The 12811-nt window shown below is 41.8% G+C and overlaps 1 long non-coding RNA gene across 2 annotated transcripts in view; it reads left to right on the plus strand.

Moving 5' to 3' along the window:
- LOC139595744 (uncharacterized) overlaps nucleotides 1-12526 on the plus strand; it is a 31232-nt gene extending 18706 nt beyond the window's left edge. The window contains exon 3 of one of the 2 annotated variants that reach the window (XR_011681112.1): nucleotides 12099-12526. This is a non-coding gene — a long non-coding RNA (uncharacterized lncRNA). Of the gene's footprint in view, nucleotides 1-3506; nucleotides 3880-12098 lie in introns of those variants that run through there. The other variant, XR_011681111.1, reaches the window with a different exon arrangement.
- The last annotated feature ends 285 nt before the right edge of the window (nucleotides 12527-12811 follow it).

The raw sequence follows: 12811 nt of genomic DNA on the forward strand, positions 1-12811 counted from the left end.
GAATGTAACAGAAAATAAAATGGAGAATAAAGCATCCATGGAAGTGGCATTGCTTCAGGAGCAATCCCAGTGATGCCTAATTCTAAAATTATCTAAAATTCAGGACCTTGGAAGTGGGGGAAATGCAGTCTGGTAGGTGCTAAACATAGAGAACCCAATGCACTTTTACCATATGAAAAGCAGAATATTTATGAACCCTGGATCCAAAGTTTGATTTGAGCTTCCTCCCCAAACCCCAATTTTCTTAGAAATTTTCAGTTCAGGATCCATTTTCAGGTGGAGCTGTTAATATTTGTTTGTTTGTTTGTTTGTTTGTTTGTTTGTTTGTTAATGGTATTTCCATCTCCAAATATCAAAATAATTTCAAGCCTGGTTGTCATCTCACTGATTTAATAGCCTTTAAGAGTGAGTGTAGCTTAGATTGTGTTGATTGTTATCACAGTTCTCATTAAAAAAAAATGAATAAAAGAGAAGAATAAAAAATGTATAAAAAGGAAAAAAAAGCCAATTTCTCCTGATCCCTCCTGCCATGAACGTGGACATTTGCAGCCTTTCACTGCAGCACATTTCCAATGATTTAATAAAGAGAATTTCTCCTGTCCTGTCCCTGATCCATGCAGAACTGAACGTGGGGAGCTGAATGTCCTGGAGCTGGGGATAACCTGGGCACAGATCCATGAACTCTGCTCCTCTCCTCCTCCCAGGGTGACCCCTGGGCAGTTTGTCACCTCACAATATCAGGAATTTCTGAGACATTTCTCAGACATTTCTCAGACATTCTCCAGCTCACGGTCACCTTTTGTGAGCTCTCAATAAAGCTCTTTTCCCCCAGCTTGTGTTTAATTTAGAAACAATGTGTTGGGCTGAAAGCAGAAGAAGAAATAAAAAGGAAAGCAGGTTTTGACTTAGACAAGTTCAATGTGTGAAATTGGGCTCTCGGCTACAATAGGATATAACATTTAAAATTTTCAAAAAGATGCATTTTAGTCATGTTCATCCAAACAGAGCCACCAGAGACTCGGACAGGAGATATTGCTCCTGGCTGGATAAAACAAAAAGGTAACAGCTGTTTTTCAGAAGGGCTCTTTTTCCCCATTAAAATATTATTTCAATTTTAGTGCCATGAATTCCAAAATGCTGTTTCTTTATCCTAATGAACATATGACTGCTAAAATTACAGAGCTCAGTTACACTTCAAGAGCAATTCAGATTTTTAATCTAATGTATTTTCTTAGTCTGAGTTCAAGAGAACAATGAAAATTTGTAAAAAACAACAGACTGAATATTTAAAACTGATGATGCTGGATCTTGTTAACCACACATCTATTTATAATACCTCTCCAAAACACTTTGGTAAAATGAAAAGTTTGACTTGAAAATAACTGTTCATTCTTGGGGTTTAAATCTGAGAATTCAGAAATGCTTTCAGTTTGGTTTCTTATCTTAAAAAATCCTTTCTGCAGATTAAATATTTCAGATTTTTCACGGTATGTGGGAAAGAAAGTATAACATTTTCCTGCTTATAATTATGAGCTACCTGGTTTAAAGGCTACTTTTCCTATATTATTTCATAAAGGACATAAAACCCATCATAAAATATTACAGAAGAATTTGCAACTGCTCTTTTGAGTTTGGGAAGGTTTTCACCGATTTTCCTCTCCCTTCTGTTCTATGTGAGAAACACAAGAAAGATGCAAAGTCTCCTCAAGACTTTTCTCAGATATTCCACAGAGCTGTTGGAGAATGATGGTTACCAGTTGAATTAATTTCATTTTGTAGCACTCGGATTCCTTATTCCACATGTAGGGTTTTTTAACAGGAACAATACACCTCTCTCACAGATTTAAGCCTGCAGGTTTCACAACAGAAAATTCAGGAGAGCTGGGATTGTCCAGCCTGGAGAGGAGAAGCTTTGGGGTGACCTCACTGTGGCCTTGCAGTGCCTGAAGGAGAGGACAGGAAAAATGGAGAGAGACAATTGACAAGGGATGGAGGGACAGGACAAGGGTAGGGTTGGGTGGGATTTTGGGAAGAAATCCTTCCCTGGGAGGGTGGGCAGGCCCTGGCACAGGTGCCCAGAGCAGCTGGGGCTGCCCCTGGATCCCTGGCAGTGCCCAAGGCCAGGCTGGGACAGTGGGAGGTGTCCCTGCCATGGCAGGGGTGGAATCAGACAATCTTTAAGGTCCCTTCCTACCCAAACCATTCAGGGACTCTGTGATGATGAAACCCAAGGTGGCACATCCCAAGCAGGAATTTCCCCAGCGTGGTGGGACAGCCATGCATGAACATCTGTGGAATGGTCCAGGACAAAACCAATCCTGAAGCCTGGAGCCAGTGGTGCTGAGTGCTGGGTGTCCTGGGAAGTGAAAAGGAATTGAGCTCTGTTGGGTGATGGTTTCTAATGGACATAAGTGCAGGTGGCTTTTGGAGGTGGCAAATGAAGAAGGACAAGTGCAGGGAACTGCTGCTGATTCTGAGAGAGGAGATCCAGGCTGAGCAATGTCAGGCAGCTGCTGCTTAGGGGATATTCAGGGAATGAAGATGAACAATGTCAGAGGAAAACTCCTAAGGAAATGTAAGTCAAACAAAGATATATAATAGCAGAGGATTATTGCAGAGACTGTAGAGGGGAATGAAGACAAATAAAGTCAGGCACTTGCTGAGCAGATATTAGACAAACAAAACTGAGTAGGGTGAGATAAGAAAGATCTACAGCACAAACAGTGTCTACAAAAGATTCCTTTAAGTTAGGTCAAGAGAAGAAAAACAAATCCTCTTTCCCTACAAAACAGATCTTTCTTTCCTCCCCCTATTTCCTGCACAGATTTCCATTTCCCTCCTAAATCCACTAGTTTTTATAATTTTCTTTCTCCTCACTTGCTCCATTGCCCTCAGATATTTACATACTGTCATATTTGTCCAGGAAAAGACCCATAATTTGGGACTGGATTCTTTTCCTCTGTAGAAGCACCACTCAATTTAAGCCATGATGGAACAAAACCAGAAGGATGTGACCGAGGATGAAATTTGGCACAACTTGCTTTGGACAAAAGTAATGAACAACAGGAGATACATGAAGGACAAGAAATGCCAAGCAATGATATCTGCTGAATGGAAAATGAGGGAAGCTAATTACTATAATTACAGAAGACTCCAAAACTGGAATTGTGCGGCCCAGCACTGAGACTGGATTCACAATCCCTTCTGATTACTGATCTGCGTGTGTGAAAATTGTGGGGTTTCAGGGAAAAAAGGAATTCTGATAATTCTGATGTTCTTGAGGAAAAAAATAGAAGTTAGTCATTGGCTGTTGTCAGGTCCTCTCCACTGCTATTTTTTTAAGATTACTCTAAAAGCTGGCACAACCACACCTCCAAAGAGAGAGAGAAGCAAAGCTCCAGTTGTGGCTCAATTAAAAGGAACCATCCCCTAGACAAGGCTGACTTTGAGTTTCTTATTGTTACACCACTTATCTCTTGAGGACTTTTCCCTTTCTTCCTCACCAGGGCTGAAGCCTATGCAAGATGAACTTCTGAACTTCTGCTTCATAAAAAATAAAAAGCTTAAGATATTCTCAGCTTCACTACAGGGAAGACAAGATATTTGTCTCTGTGCAACATGACCTACCCCGAGTGAGATTTCACAATGTTTCTGCTGTGAACAAAGGACAGAAAGTAAAAGAAAGTGAGAGAGCTTCAGGACTCAGTGAGGTTGAAATAAGATGGATGAAAATTGATTAAAAACAAAATGTATTTTTCAGTTGCTTTCAATATAAACATCAATAAGAAAGAGTTTGCAGTTGGAGCCCCAAAGATTATTCTGTCCATTTTCTCATCTTCCTGTCTGGCTGAATTGTATAAAAAAAAAAACAAAACAAAATTCAATTTCCCCAACACAATGGCATCAAAATTTGACCTTCAGAGAGATTGGAGATGCAGTTAATGTTTAGAAAAATGGTTAACTGTGCATAAACAAGAAATACTTCATTGTGTGAAAGTGAACACCAAGGGATCTGCTGCCGCCAAACTCCAGCTACCAACCCCAGGAGAGAAACCTCCCCAGGAGAAAACACTTCCAGTGCCAGAAAAAGCTGCTCCACTCCCTCAGTGCAGCTGTTATCACCTCTGCACAAGTTTATCATGAGACTAAAATCCACATAATTGTGGCTGTTATTATGGAGAGGAGGAAAACATCGGTTGCACAAAGATGGGAAGAGAATGGATGCATTCAGACAGAACTGAGCATCAGTTTGAGGCAGACAAGCCTTTATTCTTGGGTTTTAAAGCAAGCTCTCCAGCTAAGTGGTAAATTGTAAGTCACCACATCAAGCAACTGCAAGGAAACATAATTATATTTATTCAGGCAAATATGACGTGCCCACATTAGTTTTTCTCTGCTGTTGCTGCTAAAAAGGCATCTTAATGTGAGGGCCCAGTGGTTACTGAGCAGCACTCAGACATATTTAATAAAATACATACAAATAGATAGAAGCACACAAGAGCTGTGCAGATTTTTAGGTGCAGGGATTCTTGATGAAATACTGTGGCTCACTGCTCCTCAAGGGTGATTTTCATGTGGGATCAGAACAAAAGCTGCTCACTACCAATAAAGCTTTGGATACACATGGTGTTGCAGTGTGTGAAAAAGAGGGTTTGGGTTTCAAATTTTTTGATAAATATTGTCCCTGCTTAAAGAGAAACCACGAACCCAGTTCTCTCACTGCTGATTCCCTTAGAAATATATTGCTTTTAATGTTTGTAAACTCTCTCCTCTCTGCTCATCAGACTCCAGTGCTTTGCTCACAGTTTGTTTGATTATCTCACTCAGGATGAGCTTCCATGCCCACTCAGAGAAGGGAGGAAGGATTTGCTGGTGTTAATTAAAGTGGACTGAGGATAGAAACATTATCTGCCTGGTGAGGAAGACTGCAGGCACACACCCTCTCTAGCAGAAGTAAGAGAATGGCCTAATTACCTCATAACAGGGTCTTTTCAAGAGTCAATTTTACCTCGGAGCCTTCTCCTGTGCCTCGTGTATCCCTCAAAGGCCAATATTGAAGGATTCTGGAACTGCTGCAAGCAGTTCTTTGATATTTGCTCCCCTTCCTCCCAGATCTCTCTTTACTCAAGGTTTACTCGCAGGCAGGAGTCAGATCAGGCTCAGGGAGTGAATCCATGGAGCAGCTCCTCAGGTCCAGAGCAGCTTTGGCTCTGCAGGGCTCTAGAGGCTGCAAACCCAATGACCTCCCTTTCCAGCTTGGGTGTGAACCTGGACCTGTATTCCCATGAGTAAGTGCCTGGATGAGACTCCTCAGGACTGTTTGTCCATCACAAATATGAAAGAATCTGTATTTGATTTCAGTGGGTACCTAATCACATTGATTTTTCCAAAAAGTCTCAAAATACGGAGTCTGTGTCTTGATGACATCAATCAGATAAAGGGGAAATACTGCTTCACCAAAGTTTCATACAAGCTTCTTTTGCAAACAATGTTTATTTTCCTCCAAAACACTGCTGGGGAAGTGTTCCTGAAGCTGTGTGTTGAGAACAGCCCAAGATAACTGATTACTTTTAATGGAGTTTTTATTTTCCCAAATAGAAGTTTACAGACAGGCCTCCAACCAATGCCTCTGGTACCAAATGCTTCTCTGAGGGACTTGAGGGGTCTGCAGATCTCTGTTAAATTCCATTTCAAGTTCAGCTGAGAATATCCTGGTCCATCTGCTGTCCATAAAGGATAACTCTCAGATCCATTACCATGGACTTCCCTGCACCTGGGGAAGAGGGAGCACTTTTTAGTTCTTTGTATTCCATCCACCCTAAAAGGATTACATTAATATGTCCCAAAGGAAAGAGAGGGTAAAGAGTATTTGTAGCCACTTTTCTTCACCCCTTGTTAACAGTGGCACCTGATTAATACATGATAAGACAGCATTGAATGTTTTTATTCAAACCAGTTGAATTTGGGAGTGATTTATTGTCTCGTACTGTGCACAAGGTTTTGTACCCAACAGACCTCTCTATCACTGAAAGATATTTGATAAAAATCTCCCACTGTCTTGTCCATGCTCTAATCCTTCTTCCCTGTGCTATGGTGGCAGCTCCCTCTTCCCACTTCATTATTTGCCTTGTGTTTCATTGTTTACTCCTTGTTATCTTCTGGTTTATATTTCTTAGCAAGTCCTTTAGAGATTTCCTCAAGTAGAGGATAAGACCTTGAGAATTTTCTTTTGTCTGTTTAGATGTAATTCTGAGTTATTGTTAAACTCCTCCATAGGTTCTGTACATTTATTGTGCAGGTAGAGCAAACAGAGCTGTCCTTGCCTCCCTCCCTTTATGTGACATTTAACTGCTGCTAAATCAACTGGCATTAAAATGAGTCCGTGCAATGTGCAGGGGTTTGAATGAACCAATGAACACATAATGCACCTGATTATCTGAAAACAAGCAAGGAAATTTGAAATGACTTTATTTGGAAAGGTATCTGGAGGTCAAGGATATTCTGAGAAGGGCTGAATGTGGGAGGGATTTTTTTTTTTTTTTTACTTTCATGAAGAAATTCAATTAAAACAAAGAGGGCTTTGTCATTTTTAAGTGCTGCATTGCCTCGGTGCAATATGGAAATGAGAGGAGTGCAGGAGCCTGCTCCTGTTCTTTGTCCATGCCGGGTGTCAACGAGCTCAGTTCAGCGCATCCAAACCTCCGTGAAGGGTGAGCAATCCTTGCGACAGCGCTGCTCCTCCCTGCTGAGCTGGAAATCCAAAACTGCTGCCCAAGGAACCCTGGGGCCGCTTCTTGCTCTGCTCCTCGGGGTCTCCAGGCAATTTTGAGGGAAGCATCCTTGGCAGAGGAAGGGAGGAGCTGTTGGCAGCTCCTGTGCCAAGCGTGGATGCTCCACACCTTGCTGGGCAGTGCAGGGGTCACTGGAAAAAGATGGATGCTCCCAGGCACTGCATTTTACTCAACTTTTCTGAAATGAAGGATTTCCAGAAAAAATTTTTTGGGTTGTTTCAAACCTCTGTGCAACAGCAACAAGGGAAGCAAAAGCTGGGAATATTGTTTGTGGTTTTGGAAAACACTCAACGAAACAGGCTCTGAAAATTGATTTCAGGTCCTCAAAAAGAGGAAAAGCAACTTATTACACAGGCAGATGATGATAGGAGAAGGGGAAAGTGTTTTAAACTAAAACAGGAGACATTTAGAGAAAAAATTCCTCCCTGTGAGGGTGGGCAGGCCCTGGCACAGGTGCCCAGAGCAGCTGGGGCTGCCCCGGATCCCTGGCAGTGCCTGGTTGGACACTGGGGCTGGGAGCATCTGGGACAGTGGGAGCTGTGAAGGGCTAAATTTGGCATTTGCCACCAAAACGAAATCATTGTAGAGCGCAGACCTTGTTGGAAGATGTTTCAATGACACCAGGAGTTCTTTAGAAGGTGAATTTAGACTTTACAGTACTGAGCTCCTAATGGGTTTGATTTTACAATGTGCGAGTAGTAATGAAAAACAAATGTCTCAGCCCTTTTCACTGAGAACCAAAATTTCATTGCTTTAAAACATCCTTCTTCAAGGGAGACAAAAACTGTGAAATTAAGACAGTATTATCAGTAAGTTCAAGTGGTGAATTGTGAAAAATTGTGAGGTAAAAAATTATCTGTACTGAATCATTTACAATGCACAGACCATGTGGGTGTTATATTTTTTGTAAGATCCATTAATTAAACAGTTGCAATTAATGAAACAATTGAAAAACCCACTTCTTTGACACATGGGTCATAAAGAAAAGAAGTACTAAATAACATATTATTTATTGCTAATTGTTCTTTTTGGGTTAGCTTTTCATATTCAAAGGTTTCCTTGGAGGCAGCTCCATCTTGAAGCATTTCTTGTTTGCTGCCTTCTCAGAAATGAGCATCATTTATGGTTAAAACCAAAGTTCAGTGTCCATCAATATTTGTTTGAAGGCAGTGGCTTTATTCTGAATTATCTCCTTGAAGTGTAAAACCACCTATCCATTAATTAATTAAATTTACTCATAGTTCTCGTTCTCCACTTTTCCACACTCTAGTTAATTACCTGCACGTGCATTGAAAAAGGAATATTTTGCAGTTTGGAGCTCAAAGGATTTTGGATATGAATTGAAAGCCTTTAGCCACAGCTGAATGTCACTAACCAAGAAATTTTCAATTTAATAAATGATTAATACAGTGAAAACATTTTATTTCTTTTTTCCTCCATTTATTCCAAAGATTCCTATAACATATTTGATATAGAACAATTTTGCTTCCATGTTTATTTCAGGCCACACCAGTGTTTGATTTCTTTGCTTTCCTGAAGTACCTTTAGTCCAATTTGATTAGAACCAGTCCAACTTTTAATTTTTTTTCCTTCAAACAGACATTTATTAAATGCCAAAAATTGGGTGACTAATGAAGAAATAATAGTGGGATTCAAAGCAAACCCTCCTAACCTTTGCAGCCCTTTTCAACAGGATATTGAAATGAGTTTTTTAAAAAGACCTTGATAAAAACCTTTCATGAACAAACAATTCAGATAATATCTGTTGGCAGAAGAATTTGAGAGAAGCAGAAAACTGAATGGGCTATCTCTGATTCCTCACCCAGTTTTCACAAAATGGTCAATTCACTCAAATAACCAAAGAAAAATTAATTCTGTTCTCATGTTGGTTGCGTGAAAACCTGTAAGATCTTTTCCTTTCCAGCCCATTAGAGCTGCAAATCTTCTCAATTCCAGCATTCAACCTTTTCTCTTTACAAGCCCTCAGCCATCCAAATTTTGACTTCCAATAGCCATTGGAATGTGAGCCGACAGATTCATTCAGATCAACTCTGCCGCTCAAAAATGGAACTGAGAAATCTCACCAAGGGGGGAAAAATAATACAGAGGGAAAAATAAAAGGACCAAAGAGCGACAAGAACTCAGTGGCAGAGTGATTGCCCTGCAAAGCTCGGTTTTATTGGTGCTGCACCTCCCAGATCTCCATGGAGGGTGGTGGGATTTGGTCCTTCTGGAGATCAGCTCATCACCTGATCAAGCTTTAAAAACTTCCACCAGGAGTCAAAACTGCAGCTCAGGGAAAGGAGCAGCTCAGTGAGGGCAATTAGACACTTGGTGAGCCAATTTGGTAATGGCAACTTCGCTAATTTTGGGAGGAAGTTGGTCCATGGCAGGGGTTGGAAGGAGATAATCCTCAAGGTCCCTTCCAACCCAACCCAACCTAAACCAACCCAGACTGTTCTGGGGTGATAACGCCCACAATCTCAATGTTATCAGATAAATCCCTGCACAGGGAGACAAAGAGGTGCCCAGTGACACCTCCAGAAGGGCCCTTTGGTGGTGCCTGGGTTGGAGTTGATGCCTCAGGATTTCAGCTTTTCTATTTTCCATCTGTTTGCAACCCTGCAGTTCTTCAGTGTGTAACTCCAAACTCCACACTCAGTGTGAGCTGCTGCTGCTTCCCCATTTGGGGCAGACACAACAATTCCTCTGCAGGCCTGGCAATCAAGGACACCTCACTGCCTCAGGGCCCAGAGATGGGAACAGAAGTGAGTTGGGGGAGCAAACTTGGGGTCAAGGACTTCATTACCTGAAGCTGGAATTGGCAGATTCACCCCCAATATGCAAATGGAACAAACTTATAAAAGTGTGCAAACCCTGACCCATCATCCATTTTTGGGTGTAGCCCCTGGGGGTTCTTTGTGTGCCCTAAATGTACCTGAAGGCCCTCAATAAATAGAACAGCTTCAATAAATAGAACAGCTTTTTATTGCCTTAATTCTGTCTGGCCTCTGGTTTTAGGTAGCCCAAAAAGGCATCAGGAACAGTGGAATTAACTGAAGAGAATACAAATTAGCCCACAGATTTATTCCTCACACTGACACAGTAAACAAATATTGATGGTTTCCCATGGTGTAATACATCCTTATTCACTGCTTCACAACTCACTTGGAGCTTCATCATTTTCTCTTTGCTGCTTCTAAATGGCTGATTTATCCCATACTTCGGGAAATATTAGTCTGTTTACAGTGCTCAGATAGCAAACAGATTGTGCATCATTGAAGTAACAACGTGGAGACTTGCCATGGTTGATTGTTGTGCTCTTCACCTTGCTTTGCTTTTTTTTTTTCTTTTTTTTTTTTTTTCATGCTTCAGGGTTTTAGAGAAATGAGGCAAACTGCATCCACTCTGTAGTGAAGGGAAACGTGATTACAGATTTTTGTAAAGACTTTTGGATCCCTTCAGCACCTCAGGATGGCCCCTGCTTTTCGAAAAATGTGATTTAGTTGGTGCAGGACTCAGGAGAAGAGCACAGGTCTGCAAAGCAGAGGAAAAATGATGAGCCCCAAGGTGTAAACTGAACTGAAATGGTGTGGCAGAGGGTAAAACTGAGCTGCAGGTTCGAATGAATGGAATCATAGAACACAAAAAGGTTTGGGTTGGAAGGAAACCTAAAAATCATCCATCCCCATGGCAGGGCCACCTCCCAGTGTCCCAGGTGCTCCCAGCCCCAGTGTCCAACCCGGCCTTGGGCACTGCCAGGGATGCAGGATCTGGCAGTGGGCAGCCATTCCCTGTGTCCTGTCACCCCAGGCTCAATTCAGGCATGGTGAAGCCCAAACACTCCTTGACTGTGGTGCATTCACAATTCAGAGGAGAATAAACACTTTCTCTGACCCTGGAGACGCCCAAACCCTCCCTTCACACTTCCCAAAGGCAAATACAGAGAGGAATCACTGTGGGAACACTGAGACAGTCCTGTAGGATAAAACATTATTCCCAGCTCTTTTCTCTGCTCTCAGAATGAGAAATACTCTCATGCATTAAGCATGCAATACTTATTTTTCATAATGAAATGCCCCAAATATTGAAAAATTCTCAGTAGAATTCTTGTAGATTGAATCTTTGTGTATAGGTAAATTGACCAATTTTCATTATGAACTTTCCTAAAGCCGGGATCTTATTTATGGGAATGAAGTGCCAGAGGGGTTCCAGTCCACCTCTGGACTTGCACAGCCCCACAGAAATTAAAACATTCCCAGTTAAGACTCACAACCACAAAATTAAATTAAAGGTCTTGTACTAATTCTGAGATTTAAAAAACTCTCATGAGATCTGGTATTATTAAAATTTAAATAAATAAAATCAAGACTGCTGTAAGTTCTCTGTGCAGAGAGAAGAGTGCTCAGATAGCACCAGTGTTATGGATTTTGATTGAAATTACCTGACAGACTTTATTCCATTGTTTCCACCTTGTGCATAATTGCTTCTAGATTTCAGATTTAGTTTCTTGACATTAACACAGAATATAAATTAGAAGTCACTTTATACAGTGAGCTCTGCTGAGAGCTGAGAGTTTGGAATCAAACTCTATATAGATCAAAATACTCAACATTTGCTCTGTAGCACTTGAGTTTTACTAAATGAGTTAAATGCTTAAAAAGTTTCTTCCACACTCTTCAAACTCTAGGCATGAAACTGTGCCTGATTATGTTATTTTGTGCTGTATTCTAATATGTCTGTTAAGTTATTCTATGTAATATATAAAATGAATCAAAGCCTTCCAGAAGGTTTAATTTGCTTTTGGAGCATTTTTGCAAGCAATATGTTAGAAAGTGTAATTCACAGTTTGTTTCAAATGAGGGAAAAAGCAGATATATCAATGGGAAGTGAAACTATTTTGCCTCATTTATTGATCTTAGAAAGGGGAACGTTTTAATTAAATCTCCCATTTGCAGTTTAGGGCTCTGGTTTTGCATCTCATTGGGATGAGATGAGGGATGTCTGGGAGAGGTGTGCAAATCACACTGCTCACACCTCTGGGGCCTTGAAGGCAGGAAAGGGCCACACGTGGCAAGGGCTGGAAGAAAAATGCTTCCCAAATCCTGCTTGGAGCTCCTCTGGGATTTCTACCTCGCTCCAAGGGCTGAATGATTTAGTCCATGGAGAAAATTGGAATTGGAGGTGGGTTCTGTCTCCCCATTCCCACCTTCTCCAGAGAGCCAGGACATTCTCACCATTCTCTGCCCTGGAGAGGAGCCCCAAGCACAATTATTGTCCTCATTTTTTTTTTTTTTTTAATTCCAGGCTCCACTAGCTGGTATTTCTGGATGAGTTTGTGTAAGAAATCCCTCCATCCATCCATTTTGTGCTGCACCCTGGGGAACGAGGGCTGAGCTGAGGGAAAGCAGCTCTGCTCCTCTGGCCAACACCTCCCACCATCCATCCATCGGCACCTTCACATCCCCCGTGTTCAGCTGGGCAGCACTCCTCTCCTGGGTGCCTTTTGGAGTTCTCTAATCATGGAAATGTTCCAGTTTTAATCCATCTGTGCCTCTGCCCGGAGCCCTGCTGACTCCTCTGGGGGTTGTGTTGGAGCAATCCCACATTTCCACGTTCAGAAATCCGCCCCGAGGTCTTGGAGTGCTGCACATCACCTGACAAATCCCAGTCAGTGGCTTTTTGGCCACTCCCAGGGGTCTCCCCAGTGCAGTTGGGTTTGATGGCCCCTTCCAGCTGCCAAACTCCCCTCCAGATGATCAAACATATTGATATGGCATCGATTGTCATGTGGACAATGGGATGGGACCTGTCTCCTGGAGATCTGCCACCTCTCTCTCTGAGACAGACAATTTTACCTTCACTGTCGTTACAGGCAGGGAAATCTGTCCCTAAAACATCCCCCATGTTCAGCTGGGCAGCACTTCTCTCCTGGGTGCCTTTTGGAATTCTCTAATCATGGAAATGTTCCAGTTTTAATCCATCTGTGTCTCTGCCCGGAGCCCTGCTGATTCCTCTGG

Source organism: Agelaius tricolor, unplaced genomic scaffold (assembly GCF_023055355.1).
Source record: "Agelaius tricolor isolate 1412-34295 unplaced genomic scaffold, bAgeTri1.0.p SCAF_14, whole genome shotgun sequence".
Classification (NCBI taxonomy): Eukaryota; Metazoa; Chordata; class Aves; order Passeriformes; family Icteridae; genus Agelaius; species Agelaius tricolor.